This window comes from Bubalus kerabau, chromosome 20 (assembly GCF_029407905.1).
Source record: "Bubalus kerabau isolate K-KA32 ecotype Philippines breed swamp buffalo chromosome 20, PCC_UOA_SB_1v2, whole genome shotgun sequence".
Taxonomy (NCBI): domain Eukaryota; kingdom Metazoa; phylum Chordata; class Mammalia; order Artiodactyla; family Bovidae; genus Bubalus; species Bubalus kerabau.
The window spans coordinates 41,958,038-41,976,274 of NC_073643.1; positions in this window are offsets into that span (position 1 = coordinate 41,958,038).

Sequence of the window (18,237 nt, forward strand, 5' to 3'; positions counted from 1 at the left end):
TTGAAGAGTAGGATTTAGTTATATGAAGAAGATTGCGAGGAAGGGTATTCCAGGTAGTAAATGGTATATGAAAAAGAAAAGTGAAACCTATGATACATTTTGGAAAGGACAAGCAGTTAAATGTGATGAAGGAAGGAAGAGAAGTTGGATATGCAACTGGAATTCTTGGCTGGACCAGATCCTGCAAGGTCTCCAGTGCTAACTATGGATTTCGAACCTTATCCTATAGCTTATCCTATAAGCTAACAGTTCATTCACTACTGGATTTCTTCCCTCTCTCCAACATGACAACATATAAAGTTTGCAGTGGATAAGATAACATTCTGACAACATTAAAGACAGTTTTAGGGGGAAACACACACACACAAAACCATGTACAGTCCCAACCCCTAACACTGCGGTTTTCATTATTGCACATCATCTGCTTGTCCTTGCTGCTGCTGCTGCTGCTAAGTCACTTCAGTCATGTCCGACTCTGTGTGACCCCATAGATGGCAGCCTACCAGGCTCCCCCATCCCTGGGATTCTCCAGGCAAGAACACTGGAGTGGGTTGCCATTTCCTTCTCCAATGCATGAAAGTGAAAAGTGAAAGGGAAGTCACTCAGCTGTGTCCAACTCTTAGTGACCCCATGGACTGCAGCCTACCAGGCTCCTCTGTCCATGGGATTTTCCAGGCAAGAGTACTGGAGTGGGGTGCCATTGAGGTTGTCCTTAAACATGCCTATTTTTGTATATGGTTATAGTCCATCTATATATCATTTTCACTTTCTAGTAGATCAAAAATTTCTTTTATATTTCTGTGTCCTCCTCTCCTAATTATTATAACAGCATGATAAATTTTTCCAAATACCCACACAGCTCCAGACAATGCATTAGGTTCTGGTGGCAAAGATGTATGAGCTGAGGATTTCTGCTTTTGTGGCAATGCAGGATGTGATATAATACTTCTGCTGAAGTATTGGGCCATATGCATTTCCAAACATGTGCGTGTACTATTATTATTTTATGAAAAGCATATTCATCTCTTTGAGGATTGATTTCTAAATCCCTTTCCTCTGAACTATCCTCATGCTCCCGCCCTCATCATAAATGCTCCGTGGCTAACAAATGGCCTCAGCGTCACCTGCTTTTACTGTTCACATGCTACTTACCTAGTATCTCTTTCAGATCTTATGCTCTAAGTCCTCTGAAAGCATTTGATGGTTAACCATAAATAGGATCCAAATCAAGCTCTTGAGCAGAGTTAATTTGTTTATGAAACATTACCCTTGATTGTGGCAAGTGTCTAGTTGTCATCTTTTTAATGAGATGGGCGTCCACAGCCTGAACTAATTACAACCCAGCTCCATTTCAGGGAGGGTGGCATTGCCTAGCCAGTCTCCCCAAGCCAGACCCGAGTGTGTTGATGGTGTGATTACTTGTGCTTTCCCTTCCTCTGGCCTTCTGCAGATAAGGTCAGTTTCATCCTCTTTCCCTCCCTGCTCCTGTGTTAGACAGAAAGCAGGGGTGATTGGCCAAAACTGCTCCTTAAATTAAATTTTGCCTCCTACCTCCAGCATAATCATGAGCCTGCAAATTAAAGATGCAGATAATTTTGCAATCAGATTTGCATTTTGGTCTGTAATGAGTTTAAAGTATTTTTTTTACATGCTTTAGTATTCCCTTTTATGATGCTTTTGTTGGCTTAATTTAGCTCTGTGGTTTGGTTCATATTTTGTTGTTGGTTTTTCCTCTAGTCTCCATATCCAAAGTCTTCATTTTCTTCATTCCTAGGCTTGTATATATTGCAGAAAAGACAGTGTTCAATTGGTATAAATAAAAAAAAAAAAAAACAAAGATATTCATTCAGTAAAGAGGCTAAAATTTGCTTCAGTATCTGTTTAGTGACAAAATGGACAGAGAGGCTAAGTAAACTGTATTCTCTGCAAACTCTCACATCTGATTTTACTCTGTATGTGTGTGTATGTTCAGACACAAGTACTCAAGTGTGGGTTATTGACATACATACTTAAAATGAAGTAGGTTATTACTTTCTAGACTTTAAATGCTTGAAGAACTCTCTTAGCCTCAGTTCAGTTCAGTCGCTCAGTTGTGTTCGACTTTTTGCGACCCCATGAATTGCAGCATGGCAGGCCTCCCTGTCCATCACCAACTCCCGGAGTTCACCCAAACTCATATCCACCGAGTGGGTGATGCCATCCAGCCATCTCCTCCTCTGTCATCCCCTTCTCCTCCTGCCCCCAATCCCTCCCAGCATCAGAGTCTTTTCCGATGAGTCAACTCTTCGCATGAGGTGGCCAAGTATTGGAGTTTCAGCTTTAGCATCAGTCCAGTCCTTCCAAAGAACACCCAGGACTGATCTCCTTTAGAATGGACTGGTTGGGTCTCCTTACAATCCAAGGGACTCTCAAGTGTCTTCTCCAACACCACAGTTCAAAAGCATCAATTCTTTGGTGCTCAGCTTTGTTCACAGTCCAACTCTCACATCCATACATGACCACTGGAAAAACCACAGCCTTGACTAGACGGACCTTTGTTGGCAAAGTAATGTCTCTGCTTTTCAATATGCTATCTAGGTTGGTCATAACTTTCCTTCCAAGGAGTAAGCATCTTTTAATTTCATGGCTTCAGTCACCATCTGCAGTGATTTTGGAGCCCCCAAAAATAAAGTCTGACACTGTTTTCACTGTTTCCCCATCTATTTCCCATGAAGTGATGGGACCAGATGCTATGATCTTCGTTTTCTAAATGTTGAGCTTTAAGCCAACTTTTTCACTCTCCACTTTCACTTTCATCAAGAGGCTTTTTAGTTCCTCTTCACTTTCTGCCATAAGGGTGGTGTCATCTGCATATCTGAGGTTATTGATATTTCTCCTGGCAATCTTGATTCCAGCTTGTGCTTCCTGCAGCCCAGCGTTTCTCATGATGTACTCTGCTTGTAAGTTAAATAAACAGGGTGACAATATACAGCCTTGACGTACTCCTTTTCGTATTTGGAACCAGTCTGTTATTCCGTGTCCATTTCTAACTGTTGCTTCCTGACCTGCATATAGGTTTCTCAAGAGGCAGGCCAGGTGGTCTGGTATTCCCATCTCTTTCAGAATTTTCCGGTTTATCGTGATCCACACAGTCAAAGGCTTTGGCATAGTCAATAAAGCAGAAATAGATGTTTTTCTGGAACTCTCTTGCTTTTTCCATGATCCAGCGGATGTTGGCAATTTGATCTCTGGTTCCTCTGCCTTTTAACTCAGCAATGGCCACAGGACTGGAAAAGGTCAGTTTTCATTCCAATCCCGAAGAAAGACAATGCCAAAGAATGCTCAAACTACTGCACAATTGCACTCTTAGCCTCAGCTTCCTCCTTTGTCAAATGGAACAATAATAGTTCTTGCTGTATGTGGTTGCAGGAATAATTCATTTGATGCTGTTGCAATGTGTTAGCTCATAAGTGTGCCAGTAAATATCAATGGTTAATATCATGGCCCTTGTCCTGGGAGAGTACAAAGCCTTTTTCATGATCTTAATTTTGAGCAACAAAATAATTCCCTAAGTTCATCTTTTTGGGGAAGGCCAAAAACATAAGAAGAAAGCTTAGAATTTAGAAAAGTTTCCCAAGCCATATTCTCCTAGCATCCTTTCCCTTCTCAGTCAACCTAGACTGAATGTTAGTCTTTTCTATCTGGTTCTCACTGATACTATCTTTATAGCAGAATCTCCTGGTGGCCATTATCTAATAAAGCCATGGTGCTTGGTGACCAGTTCTGTATGAGTCAGATTGCTACCTCTAGCACCCACTCTGCTTCTTTTCTGCCATCTCTCATGCTTGGAGCCTGCTTGGCCTGGGCCAAATAAAAGCCTGAAAGTGCAAGAAATAAATGCCTTCTGAACTATCCCTCAACCATTGGGCATTTCAGTAAATATTCCAGTCTTCCATTTTTTTCAGTTGCGTAATTATGGATGCATACGGCACACTTCTGAGGAGGTCCTGGCCAAATCAGGTCCTTTGTCTGTGGCAAACTTCATAATGTACCCTTAGACTGGCCTTTACCCCTTCGCTTGTCTTACTCTGTATTCCCACATCCCTGCTTTCTGGAATCACCTCCGAAATATTTAATAAACCCCTGCACCTAAACCCTGTCTCAGTCTCTGCCTTCAGGGGAACCTAACCCATGAGAGCCCTGAAATCCCCACCTCCTTGATATTTCTAGCCCTGCCCATGGGGTCTTTAGCCCTGGACCATTTCTCTTTACTTTTCAGTTCAGAGGAAAAAGACATCTCATGAGTTTTCAAGGCTAGTCTTTTCTTTGATCTTGATTCTGTCACTTCTTAAATTCTCTGGCCCCACAGACCATCATGTCTTATTTAGTGCTGCACCTCCAATGTAGAATATTAGCTCATAGTAGGAGCTCAACAACTACTTATTGAAGGAGTAAAAGAAGGCATTTTTCCCTTTCTCTTGCTTGTATTTTGTTTTCTTCCTCTTCACACATACTACTCCCATCATTGGTTCTTTCAGCCTTTCTTTGGAAGTCCAGAAATCTTTTGCTTTGGAAGTAAGCATCACTACCTTAATCACAGAGCCCTTCTCTTTATTAGGCCTCCTAGCCAACTCCCAAGCTGGAATCAGGATTGCCATGAGAAACATCAACAACCTCAGGTAAGCAGATGATACCACTAATGGCAGAAACTGAAGAGAAACTAAAGAGCCTCTTGATGAGGGTGAAAGAGGAGGAAATTAGTTTGAAACTCAATGTTTAAAAAACTAAGATTATCACATCCAGTCCCATCTTTTGATAGAAAATAGATGGGGAAAAAGTAGAAGCAGTGACAGATTTTATTTTCATGGGTTTCAAAATCACTGTGGATGTTGAATGCAGCCATGAAATTAAAAGATGCTTGCTCCTTGGAAGGAAAGCTATGACAAAGTTAGAGAGCATATTCAAAAGCAGAGACATCATTTTGCCAACAAGGTCTGTATAGTCAAAGCTATGGTTTTTTTCCCAGTAGTCATGTATGGATGATAGAGTTGAACCATAAAGAAAAGCACTAGAGAATTGATGCTTTTGAATTGTGGTGCTGGAAAAGACTCTTGAGAGACCCTTGGACAGTAAGAAGATCCAGCCAGTCAATCCTAAAAGACATCAACACTAAATGTTCATTGGAAGGACTGATGCTGAAGCTGAAGCTCCAATATTTTGGCCACCTGATGTGAAGAGTTGACTCACTGGGAAAGACCCTGATATGCTGAGAAAGAGTGAGAGCAGAAGGAGGAGGGGGCGACAGAGGATGAGATGATTGGATGGCATCACTGACTCAGTGGACCTGAGTTTGAGTAAACTCTGGGAGGTAGTGAAGGACCAGGAAGCTTGGTGTGCTGCAGTCCTTGGGGTCACAAAGAGTCAGACACAACTTAGTGACTGAACAACAGCCAACTCCCAGCTCCTTGGCAATTCTGATCTTCCTTCCTTAACATCTTCTCTTTCTTCAACTCTGCCTCACGTTATCTCTTAGACTCTCCCTGGGTTCTTTGCCTGCTTAGTTGACTTTTCTTTCCTAGTGTTTTTGCTGGCATGCTTAGCTGATTCTAAATGTCACTTTCTCTAGGGTTCCATCTTTTATTCTCTTCTTTTCTGAAATATATACCCAACCTGGGTAAAGCTGTCACCACCATCCCTTTAGCCACATAGGTATCTAAATCTCTAATTTCTAAATTGACTCTCTTGAGTTCAAAGCTATTGTAAACCTTCATCTGCAAGTCTTACCATGTTTAAGCCGAAATTCATTTTCTTTTCCCCATTTTCACCTCTTTCATCTTTTCCAGTACTGCCGTAATTAATGGCTTCACTATCTGCATTGTTTTGCAGTATAGAAGCCTTTGTGTGATCCTTAACTGCCTTCCCTCAACCATTGCTCTCAATAAATATTTTTGAGTTCCTACTGTAAGCCAGACACCGTACTAGGTGCTACGGATGCATGGATAAGATAGGCCATCAAAGGCTTCCCTGGTGGCTCAGTAGTTAAGAATCTGCCTTGCAGTGCAAAGGACACTGGTTCAATCCCTGGTCTGGGAATATTACACACACCACAGAGCAACTAAGTCTGTGTGCCACAACTAATGAGCATTCATGATACAACTATTGAAGCTTGTGCACCTAGATCCTGTGCTCCACACTGAGAGAAGCCACCACAACGAGAAGCCTGCACACTGCAATGAGGAGTAGCCCCTGCTCGCCACAGTTAGAGAGTCTGCGCGCTGCATCGATGACCCAGCACAGCCAATAAATAAATAAATAAATAAATAAATAAATAATTTTTTTGGTTTGTTTTAAAAGATAGACCATCAAGAGACTCCTAGTCTGATATAGGCATTAATCTGACTTGTTGCACAAACATAGCATTACAAACTGAAGTGATGTGGCTGTGGAAGAAAAGTCCAGTGTACTTTTAGAGCATATCATGGACCATGCTATGGACTTTATTTGCTTGGACTTGCACAGCTTCCTTTGGGAAGTGTGTCATTTGATCTCAGATATAAAGGCTGAGTAGGAATTAATTAAGAGAGAGAAGCTCTTCCCTCTTTATCACTAGTCACTAGTCATGGTAGCCATCAAGTTCCATTGATGTTACCTACGAAATGTCCCCGTTTTTCTATTTTCTGTTCTCGTTCTGAACCCTTGCAATTCCCACCTTCACTTCCCACTCCCCATCCATTGATTTTTACATTGGGTGAGTGCTTTTACCAAACACAGACCTGACCATGTGTCTTCTTCTTCCAGCTTAAAACCCTTGGTAGCTCACTAGTACTTCCAGGGTAAAATCCCATCCCTCTGGCATGGCAGCCAAAGTCAGTCCAATTTTTGGCTCTGACCTATGTCTCTAGCCTCATTTCCTGTCACTCCACAGCACATTGCCTGTAATGTGACCACTGGGAACTTTGCCATTTTCTGAGAATACCAGTTCCTCATAGCCTTTCATGCCTGTGTTCATTCATTTTTCAGCTTTGAGTTCTACTTTTCTTTTGTACCTAGTCAGCTCCTGCTAATCTTGTGTGTGTGCTTAGTGGCTCAGCTGTGTCTGACACTTTGAACCATTTGTACTGTAGCCCTTCAGGCTCTTCGTCCGTGGGATTTTTCAGGCAAGAATACTGGAGTGGGTTGCCATTCCTCCTCCAGGGGATCTTCCCAACTGAGGGGTGGAACCTGCGTCTCCTGCTTGACAGGTGGATTCTTTACCACTGAGCCGTCAGATGTAGACCCGACATAAATGTCACACCCCTCATGAAACTTCTTGGCCCCCAATCTTCATCCCCTTATTTGTATTTACACATTTCTCTCCTTAGAGTTCCCATCCTTCTGCTTTATATTAGCTTAGTTGTCTAGAACATTTATTCCTCTGGGGTCAAAATTGTGCTGTGCTCATCTCTCTCTTTCCAGAGCTTGAAATATAGCAGGTGTTTAGTAAATACTAGTAATTGAATTGTCAATGTGTGAGTAGCATAAGGGAAGCAAAGACACTGGGGATGGGAGGAGAGCTGGAAAAAAAAAAAAAGCCTGCCCTTTTGTAATGAAATGAACTGGTGATCCAAAGCAGGGCTTGACCAAGACACATTCGGTATCCCTTCAGCAATCAAGTGATGTAGCGGATTTGAGCAGTACTGCTTGTGGAGGATGGTGACAGATTGTAGTACCTGGCCTCCACACCTAGCTCAACGAAAGCCCTCTAAGTGTCGACTCCTTCTTGCATAAAGGAATTTTATTGACTTCTGTTCCCAAGTTTGCACCCCTACTCCCCACCTCATTGTCTCATAAGTTTTTTTTTTTCCTTTAAACCTAATTCCCTTCTTGAAGAAATTTCTGTATTTCTTTTCACTGTTTTACTTTTCTGGGGAGTACTTTAGTGCCTGTTCTAGGTTGTACCCTGTGCTGTCCTCCTGTTCATGCTGCTCTGATACCAAGAAGGAAGACTGGGTTGTGCAAAGCTCTTTATCAATATCACACCAGTAACCTATAAAGAATCCTTTCTCAGGCCTGTCTTATATCTGTTTTTCCAAGAAATCTGTTTTTTTATTTCAAAGCTGTCAGGATGTTGCTGTGGGGCTCCTGGCAGAGGGGGACTTCTGTTTCATTCCGTGTTTCACCAGATTACAGGAAGAAAGGCCAAGACTGGGCTGCTCCTCTCCAAGCTCATGGTGGTGCCTGGCTTGGTACCATGCTTGGTGCCTGGGCAGCCTCAGAGGTCCAGCACCTAGACACACCATCCTGAGCAAGGCTGGGAGTGTTCAGTGACGTCACTGTCAGGAAGTCTTTTAGTGCTGACAGTTTGCTTACGACCTTCACTTGAGTATACCCAGGAAGGGACATGTGTAAATGACGACCCAAGATGGATGTGACCAGCATGCTTTTCTGCCCATGTGACTTTGTCCCTGAGATTGTGCAACTTACCAATGCTGCTGTCCACTAAAAGTGAAGCAGTTAGTAGCTGTTAGAGGACAGGAGTCCTGAGTACTCACTCTGCACCAGGCACTGTGTAGATGCTGGGGGAAGGCAGGGGATATGATGTGTCCTTGTCCTTGAGGAGGTCTTGTTTTTATTTATTGAGTTATTTAAGTCCTTCCCACTTCTAAGGGTCAGTGGAAGTGGCAATTAGGGACTGGTCATTTGGAAAATCCAGATTTATGTCCTGAGTCTTCCAATCTTTCATTGGATCTGAGGCTAAGTACTTGAACCTTGTTTTGTGTGTTTTATGAAATACTTCATACAGTCTTTTTATAAAATAACTTCAAATATATGATTCATTTGGGCCTTATAGAAGGCTAGTATCATTACTTTTGTTTTAATGAGAAGTATGATAGCCAGAGGCTTAAGTGTCTCATTCTAGATCTCTCAGCTCATCAGAGACTAAGTTTCTATGATCTTTGGCCTCCTGATTCTTTTATTTGACTATTACTGCCTATATTGAGGCAGTAATAAAAATTTGTATTTTTATACAGCCACAGCTTTTATGTATTTCAAACTCACTTTTATCCTATGCACTCCCGTCTAGCTTTTATGTACTAAGCGTAAGTGTGTGTGGAGTACTCTTGTGCTGGTGTGCCTCTTTTTAGCTTAGGTTTTCTTTATTTTGCCCATTTTTTTTTTTTAAAGGGGCAAGAGGAACTTAACATTTATCGTTTTCCAATCATCTGTTTTTATATTTTCTCCAATTCCTGTGCACAATGGTAATGGAAAGTGACTGATGATCAAATGATTTTCTTTCATGTTTGCCTTGCTTGGAGGTATACAGTGAATTCAGAATTGCTGAATCTGTAGGGAAATAGTAGGAAAGCGGGTCTGACAATGTTATACTAAAGCTCTTAGATCTTAGTTTAGGAAGTCTAGCATAGAGCAGCAGGACTCAAAAGGAACATGATACTTGGAGTTATAGGAAGTGGCAGAAACAGGATCTTTTTTTTACAAAGGAAGAATCTTTCCTTGGACATACTTTGCTAGAAGAAATTTCTTCCTTGTCTGACTTCCTGTAGCATTTCTTTGTGCATTTCTTATGGCTTGCATTGCTTCTTATACTGTATTTTTATTTTTCTAGTTACTATCTCTCATACTAAATTGTGTGTTTCCTTTTTTTTAGGACTGGAGTGTTGTTTAATGTGCTTTGGCAATCTCATGACACCTTTTCATAGAGCTGGAAAGTAGTGATTAACAAATATACACGTTTCTGGTATTTCTAGAGACTTACACTTTCTCCTTTATGCAATACTGTTTCATTTGAATATTTTACAGTAAGAAGGAATTACCATGCAATCAGAAAGAATAAAAGTAAAGATATAAACTTTTTCTGAATGATTAAATGGATAAGTGAATGATTAAGAATTCAAAGCTGCTAAGGAAATTCGGAAGCAAGGTATCATTTACCGAACATCTAAAGCACTGGTTTTCCAAGAAGTATGACATTTTTCATACTTATTACCCTGATTGCTTTTGCAGCATTTTGATGAAATGGAAGGGCATGTAGTAGCTCAGATATCCAAGGTTCAATTCTTTCCCCTCCTGATTCTATGCAGGTTCTCTAAGCTTCAAAGATTTTGCTCTTGCCTTTTTTTTTTTTTTTGGTCCAGGTGTTCACAAATGATTTTAAGGCAGCAGAAAGATTATTAATCACATTGACCCCTATGTTGTGAAAAAGTGAATTTAGCATTTTTTGTGGGCTCCATCTTCAGAGTGTAGCCAGTTCATTGGGGGAATCCGGCTCATTGATTCCCAAGCTCAAACACACTCTGAAGTTCTCATTCATTTGAAGTCTTTCATCTCCATGCATTTAATCCCATCACCAAACAGTTGCATACTTATTATTTCAGGTTGTGTGAAACCAGAACACAAACCAGGCTGGAAAAGACTATGCCTGTGTTTAGATGCTGCAAGTCACCTGATTTCCTCATTGTCGACAAACAAAATGATTTCATTATTGGCAGCCTCTTATTTAAGGATCACATGGTTTGAATGTTTGTCTCTATGTTTGCATCTTAGATCGGGACTGCTGTGTTATAGATGAAGACACAGAACACTTCTAGAAAATACAAAGGCAGCAGGTGCTATCCAAGATCAATACTTTGATTGTACGATGTCATCATCTTTTTAGATTCAAGGATGTTGTTTATTCACAGTTATTGAAGACAGTGAGGCTCTAAGAGAATTGCAGATCAGTTTGTGTGAGATGACATATACAATCCAGCAGGGCCTCACTTGACCTCCTTACATTTGCACCATTGAATTTATGTAGGTCACAGTTATTGGAGCTAGGCATTTTTCCTATGTGAGAATAGATTTCAGGTAGGAAGCTTGTACAGAGCCCATACTTATGTATGCCGGGAAACCTTTTGAATGACTTTCGAGTTAAGCATTGGAGAGGAGGAAAAACAGGTAGTAGATAACCTTGAATCTCCCAGAATAAACATTGACAATTAAAAAAGATATATATATATATATACACATATAAAACTTTTTTTTTTCATAAGGTAAGTTTCCCTTTTTGAGAGCCTGCAGAGTTTATTATTGTTTTCAATCTTAAAATGTCAGTTAAAATCCCAGTAGTGCAGGGCTTGAAATCAACAAACTAAAGGAGTCACCAATGATGACTGCTGCTGGTTTGGGATCATCAGTTCTTTGGCTCATAAAGAGAACACCCAGCTAGGACAGGCCCACTTACTGCACTGTGAGTGGGACAGCCTCTTGAGGCACGCATAGCTTACAGAATAATGGGAAGCGTATTTCAGCTCTAGAGAAGCCATCATCTGTAAGTAATTGCAGTTTAGAGTGAGAAAAAATTAGGGAAGTATGCTTACCTTTATTGAATCCCAACTCTCTGCTTTGAATTGTGTTAAATTACATAAGTTAACCCTCCTGGTGAATTTAAGAGATATTTACTTTTATCTTTCAGTGTGATTGAGGAAATAGAGGATTGAAGATGTTGTGATATGCCTAGCAAGTAACTGACAGAACCAGAGTTAGAACCATGACTGTTTCAGTTCAAAATTGCAGATTTTTTCATTTATTCTCTGGCCTCACACTGTCCTCTGTGAATCTTAAGTTTAACAAATAGGTCTTAGACAGTTTCTATTTTTCAGTGGGGTTTATTCCCTTTTCTTTTCTAATTATTGTCTTTTTTTTTGTCCATTATTTCTTTGCATTAAAAATTTTTGTTTACTGATTTTTCTTACCAGATTAAAAAAATTAATGATGTGAGTCTTTGTGAATCCTTAATTTCTAGTATAGCATCTTGTCCATAGGAAGTATTCACTAAATACTTGAATAAGTGAATTAAAAATACAGGGGACGTCCCCAGCAGTTCAGTGGTTGGCACTCCAAGCTTCCACTGCAGGTGCATGGGTTTGATCCCTGGTCAGGGAACTAGGATCTCCCATGCTATGTAGTGTGGGCAGCAACAACAACAAAAAATATAGTACATGGTCATACAACTTTGATGTGTCATTTCTTATACATATTTTTAATATTTCTTATTACCAAAGCATTTTTTAAAACCAACCAATCATAGGCATTTAGAATACCTTCTATGTGTAGAGCTAAGTGGAAAATATAAAGAGATTTAAAAAAAGTTATTTTATTGACATATAGTTGATTTACAATGTCATGTTAGTTTCAAGTGTATAGCACAGTGATTCAGTTATACATATGTATGTCTTTTTAGTATATAATTTTTGAAAATATTTCTAATTGGTGGATAATTGCTTTACAATGTTGTATTGGTTTCTGTCATACAGCAATGTGAATCAGCCATAAGTATACATATGTCCCCTCCCTTTTGAACCTCCCTCCCACCCCATCCCACCCCTCTAGGTTGTTACAGAACACCAGGTTAGGCTTCCTGTGTTACATAACAACTTCCTGCTGCTGCTGCTGCTGCTAAGTCGCTTCAGTCGTGTCCGACTCTGTGCAACCCCATAGACTGCAGCCCACCAGGCTCCCCTGTCCCTGGGATTCTCCAGGCAAGAACACTGGAGTGGGTTGCCATTTCCTTCTCCAATGCATGAAAGTGAAAAGTGAAAGTGAAGTCACTCAGTCGTGCCCGACTCTTAGCGACCCCATGGACTGCAGCCTACCAGGCTCCTCCATCCATGGGATTTTCCAGGCAAGAGTACTGGAGTGGGGTGCCATTGCCTTCTCCGAGGTGTTCTTGAGAAAACTTAATATTTCATTATGGGAGACATAATTGTCCAGGGGCTCCATTTTCTACTTAGATTGTTAGGTTAAATAGTCCTTTGACTATTGTGATTATTGCAAATATACCTTCCTGGCATGTTATTTGCCTATTAACCTTATATTTTCTTTGCTATTTAAAAGTTTGAGATGCCTATCTCACTTATACAGATCTTTTATATAACATATTCCTTCTGGGAATTTAACTGTGTCCTGACTCACAGTTAGGTGGCAGAACAAAATATGCATGGCCTTGGCAGTGTCTAGTCTTCTGCCCAGCATGCAACTACTCCTTACCACTCTACCACTGCTTTGGGGCTAAGCTCCCAGCACCTCTCACTTGGATTATAGAGATAAACTCCTATCTGGTCTTTCTGGTTCTTGCTTTCCTTTTTTTCCGCTGAATCTCAACACAGAAGTCAGGTGATTCTTAGGTTAAATAGTCCTTTGCCTATTGTGATTATTGCAAATATACCTTCCTGGCATGTTATTTGCCTATTAACCTTATATTTTCTTTGCTATTTAAAAGTTTGAGATGCCTATCTCACTTATACAGATAAAGTCAGATAAAATCTTCTCTTCCAGAGAAGAAACTATAGTCATAACAGTTGCCCACACTGTTGTACCCCATCACCTGCCCCTACCCTGGGAGTTCTCTTGCCTCATCTCCTCCTACTTTCCCCCTGATCACTCATCCAGGCTCTTTGCTGTTCTTCCAGCCTTTCAAGGATGCTTTGCCTGTGTGCCTTCAGCCCTATGCCATATTCCCAGGTACTTGTAGTATAGAACTTGCTTCTTTACCTTCTTGAGATTTTTAAAAATATATTTTTATTGAAGTAGCTATGCAGTATTATATACATTACAGATATATAATAGTATGATTCTCATTTTTTTCTAGTTACTTTTCATTTATAATTATTTTAAAATATTGGTTATATTCCCTGTGTTGTACAATATATCCCATGGTTTATTTTATACCTCATAGTTTGTACCTCTTATTCCCTACTCCTGTATTGCCCCTCCCCTCTCCCCAGGAGTAACCACTAGAATATTCTCTATATATCTGTCTGCTTCTTTTTTGTTATATTCACTAGTTTGTTGTATTTTTAGATTCCACATATAAATGATGTCATACAGTATTTGCCTTTCTGTCTGATTTATCTCACTCAGCATGATGCCCTCCAAGTCCATTCATGTTGCTGCAAATGGCTAAATTTCATTCTTTTTTGTGGCTGTTATTCATGTGTGCGTGCACACACACACACATCACTTCACATATTCTTCATCCATTCATCTGTTGATGAACATGTGGCCTATCTTTACTTATATGACTCCTTCAACACTTACTCTGACCACTTCATTCAAGTTTCAGCCTCCCTCACTCCCTACCTCAGGATTGCCCCATCCCCTTTCTCAATTCTGTCTTCTTCTACATTACTCATCACCACCTAAAATGCAGCCTTTTTTCCTAGTTTATTTTGTTTTACTGCCTATCTCCCCCTACTAGAAAAAAGATCCAGAAGGCATAAAGACAAGTTCTTTGTTTTAGTTATTGATTTCTGTCTTACTCACATTGGCCTTCATATGTAGGATTGCGTCTGACCAAAGTAGATGCTTGATAAATATTTGGCTGAAGAATATATGAAAATGTAACTATGAGACTCTTATGTGTCATAGATGCTGCATTCTGCTCTCTGACCATTACAAACTTTAATAATTTATTCATTTATAAAGTACTTATTGAGCACTTACTGTAAGCTAAGCTGAAATGTTATGCTGTGAAGATACAGTGGTCCTCCTGGAGCTTACTGTTTTGTTGGAGAGACTGACATTAAACATAAATAAATGTTTAATTATGCAGTGCTACACTACATAAGGGAAGCTCAGAGAATATTCTGGGGTTGGGAGCTTGGTAGGTTTCCTGAGGAACATCTGTCTAGCTCTGATTTGTGAGCTTAGCTGTGAGCAGAGGGTGGAGGTTGGGCTGCCAAGCTGCTATTTTCATGGGCCCACAGAGACTTCTATACAGATTGCTTAAGTCACTGGTTTTCAAGCTTGAGTGGCATCAGAATCATCTGGTAGGCTTGTTAAAACACAGATATGGACCTCCTCTCTAGAATTTCTGGTTCAGTAGCTCTGGGGTAGGGCCTGAACATTTGCTTTTCTGACAAGTTCTCCAGTGATGCTACTGCTAACGTTCTAGGGGTCATCTTTTGAGAACAACTGGGTTATAGGATGAGTCTGGCATGTCTTTATCCAAAATGGAGAGGCTTATTCTGAGGCTAGGTCCAGGAAGATTTCTGATCTTGGAGAAGGGGCATCTGCAAGGAACTTTGCAGACAATTAGTAGTTGCTGAAAATCACAGGGTAGGCATGGAAGGAACTGGAGATAATGACTTATTATTTTTTTCTGGACACATTCACAGACTTGAAATCTTGATCTAATCACTACTCTTGTTTTCCTCTTGAGAAGCAAAATACATTTGGCCTGAAATGTTAAAATTTTTGCTCCTTTTGAGTCAAACATAATTGAGTTTGAATTTTAGCTCTGCCACTTACTCATTGTGGAACTGCAGCAAATGGATAGATGGGGTGAACAGGAAGTGGTGGGGGAGGGCAGTAGTCTGGCCTCTGAGCCTATTCTGCAGAAATAGCATCTTTTTAACAAGTTTTAAAGGTGGTGAAATTTTGGTTGCTAACACCATGTCTGGAAATAAGAAGTTGCAGCATGAAAGCAAGTGACTGATGCCTTCAACCAACATGGACTTCTCCCCTGCCTTTTCCCACTGAGGATAAGACTAAGCTCTAGACCTTGGTCATTTACTTAAAATTGTGAGCGGTAACTCTCTCTAGTTACTTGATCTGTAAAATGAGATTAGTAATACTTGCTTTATAGTAGTGTGGATACTGGAGAAGATTATGTATGTTGAGGCTTATTGTGTTGCTTGCATTGTGCTAAGTCACTTCAGTCGTGTCTGACTCTTTGTGATCCTATGGACCGTAGCTGCCAGACTCCTCTGTCCATGGCAGGAATACCAGAGTGGGTTGCCATTTCCTTTTCCAGGGGATCTTTCAGACCCGACCCAGGGATTGAACCCTCATCTCTTATGTCTTATGCAGTGAGAGCCAAGTTCTTTATCAGTGTTCTTTAACACTGCCCCCTGGGAAGTGTTGCTTGATATTCCATAAATATTAAATATTGCTGTTATTATCTTTAAAATGCCCTTCAAAGATAACACCTCCTCCTGTTCCTCCCCGCTCTTTCCCACCCCACCACCTAAGTGCAAGCTGCTGTACCATTCTCACTATATGCAACTCTGGTCTAAAGCTAGATAGTTTTGAACAGTTAAACCTGATTTTTTCTTTGTTCACTTCTTAAATAAAAGGTAGGTGTTTGCCAAAAGGAGTTTTTATAAAACTTTGGAAAATAGTACCTGTTTGAAGTTACTATTAGAGTGAAGTGGTTTGCTTTTTATTATTTTTGAGGCATTTGCTTCTGGGTTCCTCCTACATACTTGGAAATTTACAGGTAATCTATTAGGTTATTCAGGAACTTTTTATGGATGATGATTGTGTATTTATAAGAGAACTCAAATTAAAAACAATTTTTTTCTTGATCCTTCCTTTTACTTCATTTTTGACTAAAATAATTTTGGAAATCTATTGTTTTCAAGCATTTGTATGCCTAACATGAGGTAGTTTTAGCTTCCTTTTCTTATAGCAAAAATATTTTGATTGAATAGGTTAAAATATCAAGTTATTCATATACTCAATAATTTTTTGCTTTTTGTTCAGTAAAAATATGCCAATTTAAATAATACTTCTTAAATTCATGTGATTTATTATTCTAGTGTATAAACCAGTCTTCTATGAATCATGTTTTTTTTTTTTTTCCTCCCATTTTTGATGCTTCTAAGGGAAAAAAACCTTTCTTTGGGACTACATTAACCTCACACTGTATTTATATTAAACAATACTCTTTGGAGAAAAAGAGGTTTGATATACTTAGTGAATTATGTACCCTCCTAGAGGCACTGCAGACTGTTAATGCTCAGTGGAACCCAGCAGTTGTAACTGATGAAACATCAGCATGTAGGCTATAAAATAAAAAAGAAGTAATTGGGGACATGTTGGGAGCTGGCAAATGGAAAACACTAGCAGATGTAGAGCTGAAAAGAGAAAAGAAAGTTTTAAAAAATCACATTTACTAGAAGAGGAAGTGCACAGATGGATGATAGAAGTTAACATTTCATTCAGATAGGAAATGGATTAGAAATTATCTTTCCATTTCCAGTACTTAAATAATACTTGAACTCTGATAATTTGCCGTATAAAAGCTGCTTTGACATCCACCATATATACCTGAAAAGGATATTTGTCAGTGAGGTTTTCATCCCTTAAAGCACAGTTTAGGCATTGTTGAAATCCACTTGTACCTATTTGTCAGAGCTGACTGTATGCATCTCTTTTCACCTTCCTGTGGTGATATCAGACGTGGTGAATGTGTTTACACCGTGGAAATCGGCAAACACTACAATATGAGCATCTCCCTATCCCCCAGCAGTTGGTAAATATTTACCACAATGTTATCATATATGTGCATTAACTGCCCTCTGTTAAATGAAGGATGGTGGGGTTTGAAGAGAGATGGAACATTGAAAGAAAGCCTCTCTGCCCTGGCTGTGTGTGCATGCTAAGTCATTTCCGTCGTCTGTGACCACTCTGTGACCACATGGACTATAGCCCACTAGGCTCTTCTGTCCATGGGACTCTTCAGACAAGAAGACTGGAGTGGGTTGCCATGCCCTCCTCCAGGCTCTGCCCTGGTTAGCTTGATGGACAGTCCTAGACACAGGGAATTTTGACCTTTTACTGCTGAACTCAGACACGTAGGCCAGTGTTATGCCAGTGGGTTTCAAATATACAGTTGTGATCTCAAAACACATTTTGTTCCAGCAGTCACCCAAACCCAGGCTTGATATGTCTGTGCGCTATGTTGTTTGTTGTGTGGAAGAGAGTATAATTTATCTCTCTTCACTGGTATGATTCTAATTTTTCACCCCCTGCCTTCCTAACTTTTCTGTTCTGTCCATGTAGTTATCCATGCTCTGAATTGTGAACCTGTCAGGAATGGGCTGGGGGCTCAAGGAACTAGGTCCTAGTGGTACTACATTATTCACATTTTTTTTTTTTTCTTTTACTTGGCTGAAGAGTATCCATCTTCTACCATTAAGGGAGGAAGCATAATGTGAGGGATGGGGCAGGAAAAAGAAGCAGGTGCTTCCTGTTTTTTCCAATATATTTTGGTCATCCTCTTAACAAGTTTCATATTAACATCTTACCAGTTTAAAAAATGTTGAAAAAAATGCCACTTTTGAAGAATGAATCTTGAAAACCAATTAGCAGTTGGTATTTCCAGAAACATCTCTGGAAACGAGAAAGGTCTCCTGACATTTTAGGTAGAATTGGCTTGCTGAGAAAGCCAAGGGAGTATGTATTTCCTTTCCTGTGATTCCTGATTTGTTGTGA